The sequence below is a fragment of the Triturus cristatus genome, chromosome 2_1 (assembly GCF_964204655.1).
Source record: "Triturus cristatus chromosome 2_1, aTriCri1.1, whole genome shotgun sequence".
Classification (NCBI taxonomy): Eukaryota; Metazoa; Chordata; class Amphibia; order Caudata; family Salamandridae; genus Triturus; species Triturus cristatus.
In genome coordinates, this window is record NC_140581.1 from 16,555,505 (window position 1) to 16,567,875 (window position 12,371).

Consider the following 12,371-nt stretch of genomic DNA (forward strand, 5'->3'; position numbering starts at 1 on the left):
AGAGTATGCGCTGAGAAGAAACAGGCCCCGGTCTTGCCCAAATCAAACACTAAATCCACCTCTATTGACAGGATGCTAGAAAAGGCCCTAGGAGCCGTGGCAACTGAAATACAGCGGACCGAGAGACGACTGTCCCTGACCCCAAATCTAGAAATTGCACCAACTGTCCAGAGCATTTTACAAATTTCAGGGGTTTCTATAACTGACCTTCCCAGTGACCAAACACCATTAATAGAAATAGTTATTCCCGAGTCATCCAGGGTTATTACCCCAAAACAATTGTGCAGAAAAGCCAAACCTAAACCCAAGGCGAAAGCACCTGTAAGAAGGAAGAAGCCCCAGGGTGAGACTTCTGATGATGGGAAATCTGTGATGGGGAACCTAGAAGAGAGCAGGGAAATCACAAGTGATCAGCCGGTGTGGGTTACAAAGTTGGTGGTGGATCTGCAGATCCAAATGAGGGCTATAGTTACGGACGAACTTAGATCATTACATGAGAGGGTTGACGGGTTGTCTGTACTTTTTAATGATTGGTTAAGTACAAGGGGGGTTACCAATGGTATTGCTGGATCAGAATGCGGGTCTCGAGTGCAGACCACTATGAGCAATGCACTGATTAATCCTAGCCACAAACACAATGAACAACCCCTGCCTTTAAAACCAATTGGGGAGACTCGTACATCGGAGGCCACTAGAGATGGCCCTGCAAGGTCCACACCGGTTATCTCTATGCAAGCTAATTGACCACCCCCATTGAATAAATCTACAGAGCAACAACATTTAAACAACAGGCAGGCTGGGGAAGGTGTCTTTACAAACATAGAAGCCACCAACCACTCTTTACCCCCTCCAGTCATAAATTTGCCACCCGCATCAACTCCGTATGCCCTAATCCTTGCAGGTATCCCTGAACTCAGAAGGGATCAATCTGAATCCCACAAAGAATTAAAGAACAAATGTGTTCACTGGCTTGTAAACCAAAGACATTTTAATTATGAGGATGTGGAAGAGATCCTAACCACACGTAGGGTGGGATGGATAGGCAGACGATAAAAGGATGTACATGGAGATTGCATAATAATTAATTTTAGAAATCCGTCGATGACCCGAAAAATCTTGGCTAGAGAGGATGGGAGAAAAATGGGTGGTATTCAAGTACTCCCTTTGGGTTACTTTTAACCCCCAACAGGCCCTACTATGGTACCAGGCATATAGAGTGGGGCTGGAGAGATGACACCAATAACCGCGAGTTGACTCATCAGCACTGGCAAAAGCAACCTATTTTCAATATCCCCACTGTAAATAGATTCAGCTGTTTGGATGGAGTAGATTGACTTAAGGAAAACTCCTCCATTATTAAGGTACAAACATGTCCACCCCAAACAGAAACCCAGAGCCAGGTTAGTGATATAGGACCATGTATCCCGCGCGGGGAGGGCCCAACCTGTGGGAGAAGGCAGCGATCCGGTTCGGGGGGATAACCCTAAATTTTGTTTACCCACGGGGTCATATTTTAAGGATGCAAGCGGAAAGATGGAAGCTGTATGCCAAGTACCTCCCCCAAGTGCCTGATATATCGAATACCTCTAATTGTTTGAAATCAAGGGTTCTATCATGGAACATTGCAGGCCTAAATAATAAGTTAGATGATCCCAATTGGGGCTCTTTTATTAGTGAATTCGAGATCTGCATGTTTCAGGAAAAATGGGCTCGAGGGGAGGTCCTTAAGTTGGGTTTTGCCACCTTTAGTATCCCGGCAACATCTGGGGGTAAAGGGAGACCTTCCGGAGGCCTTAGCACATGGGTGGGAGTTCATTTAGGATGTACGGCCAAGCAAATCGACACAGGATCGAATGACATACTATATGTTATACTTCAGTTCCCTTTAAAGATTTCCGTTGCACTTTTAAGTGTATATTCTAGACCGACGGTCCTGGGAAAGTAGTCTGTTACATTAGAAGAACTAACTACGTTCTTAGGTACCATTGTTGAAAATCATATGGTGATCTTGGGAGGGGACTTCAATTGTCAGTTCGAGCCACTAGTGGGAATGCTCCTGTATAGCCTATACGAGTATAATTTTTGGGCAATCCCGGAGACTAGATGTTTACCAGTCAAAAAATGGTCACCTCTGGTGATTCAGATTAACTGCCTTGTTTTGAATCACTCCCTTAGAGCGTGTAATGGTAGAACCTTGCCCGAAACATCAAGTCGTCATACCTTCCACAGAAATCACTGTGGCTCTCTGGTAGACTACATCTTAATGGACTCCAAATTGATTGTAGGGTGGTTCCACGGATAGATAGCGACCATCATGCACTAGTACTAGAACTAAAGGAGTTTAATCCTTGTAACGTCCCTAGTTCAGATAACTCTATTGAGGCCAGATTGACACTTTCCAATTGTAGGCGAAGAGTGCGATGGACCGATTTTAGCCAATCGCAAGATAAATTAAGCACTTTATATGAAGCCCTGGTCCCGGTACTCCTGATGGCATCCAACTTAACCCATAAAGGAGCAGGTATAGATCTTGACTCGGTCACGATAAACCATGCTACATTAGGAGAAGTCACATTGAACTTCTTCTACCCCCCAAAAAAAAAAAAAAAAATCAGCCAAGCAAGATGCCCCCCTCACCCTTGGTATAATGATCAATGCTGCAAAACCAAAAGATCGCTGGTAGCGTCCGTTAAGGCTAATGATCGCCTGCAAATTAAATATGCCAGGACGGTATATAAAGCAGCTATTTTTTAAGCTAAAAAAAGGGTGGGAAAAGGATAGGTGGGATGCTCTGAGAAGCGCCTTGGGGGCCAGGGACATGAGGACCTTTTGGAAAGTTGTTAACACCGGTAGTACTGGTGCTAAATCACTGGTAGACCCAAATTTGGATGAAGAAGAAGCGGGAACATTTTGAATCTCTCTATTCCCAGGAAGAAACATTGATTGATGAGATATCTGAGGGATGCCCCATGGGGATTGACCATTCCTCCAAATTGAGGGAAACTAAAGAACCCTAAGACGATAGCTCTAGTATGAGTACAAGTCTAAATGAAATCAAGGGAGCTTTAGTTAAAATTGCCCCAGGAAAAGCACCCGGTTTAGACAAAATCCCTGGGGATCTTTTTCGTAGTGAACCAATTGTCTGGGCTCCATATCTTTGGGTGCTATTTAATGCCATACTCCAGGGCATGAAGCTTCCCCCCAGTTGGGTTGGAGCGGAAATAATTCCCATCTATAAAAAAGGCTCACCGCTTTTACCAACCAATTACAGGCCAATTAGCCTGATAGACATTACGCAAAAAATCTTTGCGCGCGTATTGTTGTTTAGATTACAAACCTGGATGGAGGAACGGGAGATATTATCCCCTTTACAGGCAGGGTTTAGGGAAAAACTGTCCACTTTGGACCAAATACTCAGGCTTCAATTGCTACATTGGAAGACCGTGTGTCTAGAGGGTGGCAGCCTCTATTTAATATTTGTAGACTTGAGGTCAGCCTTTGATTTGGTCCCAAGGAAAAACTTTGGACAGTCCTCCATGAGATGGGGATCCCAACATATCTTACCCATCTAATTAAGCGGCTGCACAAGGATAACTTTGCCCAAATCAGGTTTGGCAAGGATGGAAAGTTAACTGCACCCATCCCGATCAAACGCGGTGTTCGCCAGGGCTGTGTCCTTGCCCCCACTCTCTTCAGTCTTTACATCAAGGGCTTGATAGATTATTTATTAGTCGACAAAGACCTCGATGCACCAAGTTAGCCTCCCGGAAAATCCCAGCAATGATGTTTGCCGATGATACTTTACTAATATCCAAATCACCTATGAGGATCCAGAGGGTACTCAATAAATTTGAAGCATTCGGCAGTGAAAGAGGATTATAAATCAATCTACAGAAAACCAAATTTATGGCGTTTAACAGTCCTAAAAGCACAAGAGCACACCCCTCCTTAAATGGTAAACCCCTTGAAAGAGTTTTCTCTTTTGACTATCTCGGCATTACAATCACAGAAACCATGGATTGGGGGGCACAAATTAAAAAATCATCATTAAAATTATCACAATCATCGGGTGGCATTATGAAGGTCTTTTGTAAGTCTAGCGAGAAACCAGTGAGCTCAGCCATTGAAATATATAAGGCCCGGGGAGGAGCGTTATACGGTGCAGAACTCTGGGGCTATACAAGACCAGAGAGCCTAACGCAGGTAGAGAACAACTTCCTGAGACAGCTGTAAAAGCTCCCACGGAGAACACCGTTGATTCCGCTCTGGGCCTTATGGCAATTGCTGATGTAACCAATCTTAAACCCTTATTGTACTGGCCTCGCCTGTGGGTCACCCCAGAACGTCTATCATACAGGGAGGAAACAAGAGAAGTAATGAACCTAAGGGGGGCTGCCAAACTCCCGTGGCTCACGTACATAAAGCATATGCTGGTCAGTATGGGGCTGGGGGAACTTTGGGCCGATCCTCAGTCTGCCTGCTCCTCACTCTCCAGGAAATCACTAAAGGCCCATTACAAAGAGTACAAAATGGCACAGCTTCATAGTTACCCCTGATTAGGCAAGGTAACCGCAACCTTTTTAGGTATCAAAGATAGGTTTAACCGTGAGCCGGCCCTAGATGACATCAAGCCGGCAGTTGCTAAAAAGCTTTACCTCCAGTTTAGGCATGGGGTTCTGCCTCTCCGTTGTTTTACATACAACTGGGGGGGTTTGCAAGTTTTGAGGTGCCCGGCATGTGATTGTCCAGAAGAGTCAGTACTTCACGTGTTTTTTAGCTGTCCTGGCTACTACAAGGCAAGAAAACGATGGCTGGTTCAAATCTGTAGGAACCTTGGCACTAGACGTTGCTCTGAGGCTTTCAGGATTTCAGGATACTAAAAAATGATTGCAGTACCCAGATTGCTTACTCAGTGGCAGGTTTCCTATTTTCTATGTGGTGTACACGTAGGATATTCATAAAAACACCCTTAAAATAGAGCCAGGATGTGCTTTCCTCGTCGGTCTTAAAACTAGGCCCTGTTTTTAATATGATTAGATTGTATTGAGCATGTTCATTGACCCCACTAATCATGCTATAGGGGAATTGTAATTGATCAATCTACTCCTGCAATTATTGTAGAAGAGAAAAAATTATGTCCAGAAGTAGCCTGCATTGTAGGGGGCTCTTAGTGCTAGGACCTATCATCTGTAGCAAAGAATTTGTCATCTTTTTTTAGAAATCTTTTTTAAGTAAATTATTTATTTGCATTATGCACTTTCCAAAGGTGAATTCTTTTCCTTGCCTTGAATAATTCTTTGTGACCCTCGCTCCTTTTTGTCCTCCCTTCGTGAATCTATAAGAATTATAGGCATTTTTTTTTTAAACTGAGCACGGAATCCATTCACTTTATATGTGTGCCAATAGTGTCCATAATTGATTTTTGATGCATCTTTTTATGTATCAATGTGTATTGTATCTGTACTTTTGAGGTCATATTGACCAAAAGAAAGTTTTTTTTAAATGAAATGAAAATTATATTTTCAGTTCAATTTAACGTGTGTGGTCGGTAATGGCAGTGTGCTACCAGGCCATGCATATTCCACCAGACATCACTCCACACTGCATCGCTGCACTCTACTCTATGCCTTTGCACTCTACTAAACACCACTGCATTCTACACCACTCCACACCCCTCCGCTCGGTCACTCTACTCTGCAACACCGCACTCTACTCAGTTCCATCCAGTCTACGTCAGTGCACTCTGCCAATCCACTCAAATCTACTCTGCACTCTACGCCACTGTACACTATCGTGCACCACAATACTATGAAATAATCTGAGTCACTCCACACCACTATACGCAAAACGAATGCACTCTATGCCAATCTACTCAACACTTTACGCCACTGAAATCTAAGCCACTGTACTCTTCGTCATTGCACTTTACATCACTCTTTTCTACAGTGCACTATATGTCACTGCTCTCTACACCATTGCTCTCTACACTACAGCACTCCACACCAATGCACACAACAGCAGTCTACTCTGTAGCATTGCACTCTCTGCCACTAAACTTTACGCCAATGCACTCTACGCTGTGCCACTGTACTATACACCACTCTACGCCACTGTTCTCTATGCCACTTTACAACATTGCACTAAACACTTTACTCAATAAAATGCACTCTATGCAACTGTACTCTACACCAACTACACTGCACTCTATGCCACTATACTCTACGGCACTCTATTCTACTCTGCACCGCCATACTCTATGCCACTGCTTTACTCCACTCTACTCTGTGCCACCCTATTTCACAACACTCACTCTGCAAGACTGCTCTCTCCACAACTGAACTCAACCCCCCAATATTCTGCACCACTGTACTCTAAAGTCACTGCACGCTATGCCACTACACCATTCACTAAACTCAATGCCACAATATTCTACCCTGTACCACTGTACTCTATGCCTCTACTTTCTGCACACTGTGCCACTGCACTCTACGCTGCACCCCTCAACACCAATGCATTCTCCACCACTACACCCTGCATCACTCTACATCCCTTTAATCTATTCTGCACCACTGCACTCCACGTCACGGCACTCTACATCACCTTACTCTATACTACCACACTCTGCACCTCTGTACTCTACCCTGCACCACTCCACACCACTTCACTCTACTCAGAAACATTCTACTCTACGCCACTGCACTCTATACTACTGCCTGCACTCTACGACACGGCAATCTACTCTGCACCATTCCACTCTACGGCAATGCACTCTATGCAAGTCTGCTCTGCACACCACTTCACTCTAGGCCACTCTACGACACTACACTCCAATAAACGCTACTCCACTCTCTGACACTCTACTCCACAACACTACTCCACTCTACAACATCCTACGCAACACCCTCTATGCTGCTCCATGCCACTTTACCCCACTCTATTTGACAACACACTACTCCACTCCACTGTACGACACTCCACTGTACAAACTCTACTCCACTCTATGCCACTTCACTCTATGACCATCTACTCCAATGTACGCCACTCCATTCTACTCTACACAACTCCCCGACACTAACTCCTCTACGACACTATCCTCCACTCAAGTTTACTCCACTCTATGCCCTTCCACTCTACAACACTTTACTCCCCACACGACACTCCACACCACTCCATGAAACTCAACACCACTCCACGCCACTCTCTTCAACTCCACAAACTTTTACCCATGCTGAACAGAAGCCACCACGGTGTGCCACATGGCTAAAACACATAGGCAAAGCCAATAGCTCTTGGATAGGCGAGACCCATCGGCTTTACCAATGCTTGTTTCTTGTAAGCATCCACTCCGGATCACCGACCGACCCCTGTCCTCATCACGTCTTCAACAAGGCTGACGCTGTCATCGCACCCCACCTGCGAGACATCGTCAACACATCCTTCGACACCGCCACCTTCCCTGAGAGCTGGAAGCACGCCGAACTCAGCGCTCTACTCAAGAAACCCACAGCGGACCCCACCGAACTCAAGAACTACCGCCCCATCTCGCTCCTCCCGTTTCCAGCCAAAGTCATCGAGAAGACCGTCAACAAGCAGATGGCCGCCTTCCTCGAGACGAATGGATCCCTCGACCCCTCACAGTCCGGCTTCCGAGCCAATCACAGCACCGAGACCGCCCTCATCGCCGCCACCGATGACATTCGAGCCCTGATGGACAACGGAGAAACAGCGGCCCTCATCCTCCTAGACCTCTCCGCAGCATTCGACACTGTCTGCCACCGCACCCTAGTACAGCGCCTCAGCAACGTCGGAATCCAGGACAAGGCGCTGGAATGGATCATCTCCTTCCTCGACGGAAGAACACAGAGAGTCCGTCTACCACCGTACAAGTCAGAGGCGACCGAAGTCATCTGCGGCGTCCCTCAAGGATCCTCACTGAGCCCCACCCTCTTCAACGTCTACATGAGCCCCCTCGCGGCCATCGCACGCCAACACAACCTCAACATAATCTCCTACGCCGACGACACCCAGCTGATCCTCTCCCTGACCAACGACCCCGCCGCCGCCAGAGCCAACCTGCACGAAGGGATGAAAGAGGTAGCCGAGTGGATGTCGACCAGCCGCCTGAAACTGAACTCGGACAAGACGGAGGTCCTCATCCTGGGATCCTCACCCTCCGCCTGGGATGACTCCTGGTGGCCTCCCGCCCTGGGCACCGCACCCAAACCAACAGACCATGCACGCAACCTGGGCTTCATCCTGGACTCCTCCCTCTCCATGACTAGGCAAGTCAACAACGTCTCCTCGGCGTGCTTCAACATCCTTCGCATGCTACGGAAGATCTTCTGGTGGATCCCCACCGAGACCAGGAAGACCGTCACCCAGGCCCTCGTCACCAGCCGACTGGACTACGGCAACGCCCTCTACGCCGGCACCACCGCCAAGCTCCAGAAGAGACTCCAGCGGATCCAGAACGCCTCAGCCAGACTCATCCTCGACATCCCACGAACCAGCCACATCTCCGGACATCTGAGAAACCTGCACTGGCTCCCCGTCAACAAAAGAATCACCTTCCGCCTCCTCACCCACGCACACAAAGCCCTACACGACCAAGGCCCGAGCTACCTCAACAGCCAAATCAACTTCTACGCTCCCAAACGCCACCTCCGATCAGCCAACCACGCCCTCGCCGCCGTCCCCCGCATCCGAAGAGCGACTACAGGAGGAAGGTCCTTCTCCTACCTGGCCGCCAAGACCTGGAACTCCCTCCCGACCGACCTGCGCCTGACTCAAGACCACCTCTCCTTCAGGAAGAAGCTGAAGACCTGGCTGTTCGAGCAGTAGCGGCACCCCCCCACCCCCAGCGCCTTGAGACCCTACGGGTATGTAGTGCGCTCTATAAATGTCACTGATTGATTGATTGATTGAGGGTTAGACAGCCAAGTGGGCGACAGGGCAGTGCAGCTATCAGCATGTCACTGGTAATGGGCTTAGATAAACTCTCCCTGGACCCTAAAAGGTATTCTTCAGAAGAAAGTAAGCAGATGAAGTGTCTTCATAGACACTTGGCTGCCACCTCTTCCAGCCTCCCAGGTAAACGCCCTGTGCCCTCTAAGGCCAGTCCACCTGTGGATGCACCTGCTTCCTGCCTCTCGGGAAATGCCTGATACTCGCGACGGCCAATCCGGCCCTGGCTGCCCACCCTCTTCTTGCCTCCCGGGAAACGCCCGATGCCTGCCACCGCCAGTCCAGCCCTGGCTGCCCCCTATTGCTGCCTCCCGGAAACACCTGATGCGTGCTATGGCCATCCCGGCTCTGGCTGCTCCCTCTTCCTGCCTCCCAGGGAAATGCCAGATGCCCACTGGCTGCCCGCCTCTTTCTGCCTGCCAGGAAAACACCCAATGCCCGCTACGGCCAGTCCGGCCCTGGCTGCCCCCTTCTTTCTGCCCTCCAGGAAAACGCCCAGTGCCCTCACGGGCTAGTCCAGCCCTGACTGCCCCCTCTTCCTGCCTCCCAGGGAAACGCCCAATGCCCACCGTGGCCAGTCCGGCCCTGGCTGGCATCCCTCTTCCTGCCTCCCGGGAAACGCCTGATGCCTGCCAACGCCAGTCCGGCCCTGGCTGCCCCCTTTTCCTGCTTCCCGGAAAACACCTGATGCGTGCTATGGCCATCCCAAGCCTGGCTGCCCCCTCTTTCTCCCTCCCGGGAAACACCGGATGCCCGTCATGGGCAGTCCGGCCTTGGCTAGCCCCCTTTTCCTGCACCATCCTTGGCCTCGAGGCAGTGGTTAAAATCAGCCGGAGGTTTCTGGTGTTTGGAAGGGCACTCCATTGTCAACCTCGGCACTTTTGACAGTCTGCCACAAGATGGCACTGTCTGGCTAGTTTAGAGATGACCACAACAGGTAATTATTAATTCAATATGCATTAAACAGGAGCATTACCAGCCGCCCAAGCCATTCTTATAGCTTTGGGAGCCTCAAATAGTCAGAATTGTCACACCTGTAGGAATATGATGGCTAGTAGTTGTGTTGTGTTGGCAGCCCTGGCAGGGGCCATGGGTGGAGCAGGCTGCACTGCCCTCCTACCTCGGGCCCTGGCAGGGGCCAAGCATGGTGCAAGCTGCACTGCCCTCCTACCTCGGGCCCTGGCAGGGGCCATGGGTGGAGCAGGCTGCAGTGGGCTCCTACCTCGGGCCCTGGCAGGGGCCATGGGTGGTGCAAGCTACACTGGCCTCCTACCTTGGGCCCTGGCAGGGGCCATGGGTGGAGCAGGCTGCAGTAGGCTCCTACCTCGGGTCCTGGCAGGGGCCTTGGGTGGAGCAGGCTGCAGTGGGCTCCTACCTCGGGCCCTGGCAGGGGCCATGGGTGGTGCAAGCTGCACTGCCCTCCTACCTCGGGCCCTGGCAGGGGCCATGGGTGGTGCAAGCTGCAGTGGCCTCCTACCTCGGGCCCTGGCAGGGGCCATGGGTGGAGCAGGCTGCAGTGGGCTCCTACCTCGGTCCCTGGCAGGGGCCAAGCATGGTGCAAGCTGCACTGCCCTCCTACCTCGGGCCCTGGCAGGGGCCATGGGTGGAGCAGGCTGCAGTGGGCTCCTACCTCGGGCCCTGGCAGGGGCCATGGGTGGTGCAAGCTGCACTGGCCTCCTACCTTGGGCCCTGGCAGGGGCCATGGGTGGAGCAGGCTGCAGTGGGCTCCTACCTCGGGCCCTGGCAGGGGCCATGGGTGGAGCAGGCTGCAGTGGGCTCCTACCTCGGGCCCTGGCAGGGGCCATGGGTGGTGCAAGCTGCACTGCCCTCCTACCTCAGGCCCTGGCAGGGGCCAAGCATGGTGCAAGCTGCACTGCCCTCCTACCTCGGGCCCTGGGTGGAGCAGGCTGCAGTGGGCTCCTACCTCGGGCCTTGGCAGGGGCCATGGGTGGTGCAAGCTGCACTGGCCTCCTACCTTGGGCCCTGGCAGGGGCCATGGGTGGAGCAGGCTGCAGTGGGCTCCTACCTCGGGCCCTGGCAGGGGCCATGGGTGGAGCAGGCTGCAGTGGGCTCCTACCTCGGGCCCTGGCAGGGGCCATTGGTGGTGCAAGCTGCACTGCCCTCCTACCTCGGGCCCTGGCAGGGGCCATGGGTGGAGCAGGCTGCACTGGCCTCCTACCTCGGGCCCTGGCAGGGGCCATGGGTGGAGCAGGCTGCACTGCCCTCCTACCTCAGGCCCTGGCAGGGGCCAAGCATGGTGCAAGCTGCACTGGCCTCCTACCTTGGGCCCTGGCAGGGGCCATGGGTGGAGCAGGCTGCAGTGGGCTCCTACCTCGGGCCCTGGCAGGGGCCATGGGTGGAGCAGGCTGCAGTGGGCTCCTACCTCGGGCCCTGGCAGGGGCCATTGGTGGTGCAAGCTGCACTGCCCTCCTACCTCGGGCCCTGGCAGGGGCCATGGGTGGAGCAGGCTGCACTGCCCTCCTACCTCGGGCCCTGGCAGGGGCCATGGGTGGAGCAGGCTGCAGTGGGCTCCTACCTCGGGCCCTGGCAGGGGCCATGGGTGGTGCAAGCTGCACTGGCCTCCTACCTTGGGCCCTGGCAGGGGCCATGGGTGGAGCAGGCTGCAGTGGGCTCCTACCTCGGGCCCTGGCAGGGGCCATGGGTGGAGCAGGCTGCAGTGGGCTCCTACCTCGGGCCCTGGCAGGGGCCATTGGTGGTGCAAGCTGCACTGCCCTCCTACCTCGGGCCCTGGTTGGGGCATGGGTGGAGCAGGCTTCAGTGGGTTCCTACCTCGGGCCCTGGCAGGGGCCATGGGTGGAGCAGGCTTCAGTGGGCTCCTACCCCGGGCCCTGGCAGGGGCCATGGGTGGAGCAGGCTGCAGTGGGCTCCTACCTCGGGCCCTGGCAGGGGCCATGGGTGGAGCAAGCTGCACAGCCCTCCTACCTCGGGCCCTGGCAGAGGCCATGGGTGGAGCAGGCTGCAGTGGGCTCCTACCTCGGGCCCTGGCAGGGGCCATGGGTGGAGCAAGCTGCACAGCCCTCCTACCTCGGGCCCTGGCAGGGGCCATGGGTGGAGCAGGCTGCAGTGGGCTCCTACCTCGGGCCCTGGCAGGGGCCATGGGTGGAGCAGGCTGCACTGCCCTCCTACCCTGGCCCTGGCACTCATGTCTGTTAAAACAGCGCTGCAGGCCAGAGGTGGCTGGGATTCAGGAAAGCCCCGCCTTGAACAAGCTCCAGGTGCTCCCCAGAGGCCGCCACTGATTCAAAGGCTTTCACCGGCTTCCCTGTTCTTTCGATGCCGTCGTCTGTGAAGCGCTTTGGCGCCCTGGGTCTTAAGGCGCTATTTGAATAACCTAAATACACACTAAACGAACGAGAAGTCCATTCATTTTGGGGAAACCCCGGCGC

At 52.4% G+C, this 12,371-nt stretch overlaps 1 protein-coding gene across 5 annotated transcripts in view; it reads right to left on the reverse strand.

The window, feature by feature from the left end:
* Nucleotides 1–12,371, reverse strand: part of TLN1 (talin 1) — an 880,838-nt gene that overhangs the window by 704,046 nt on the left and 164,421 nt on the right. The window lies entirely within an intron of this gene.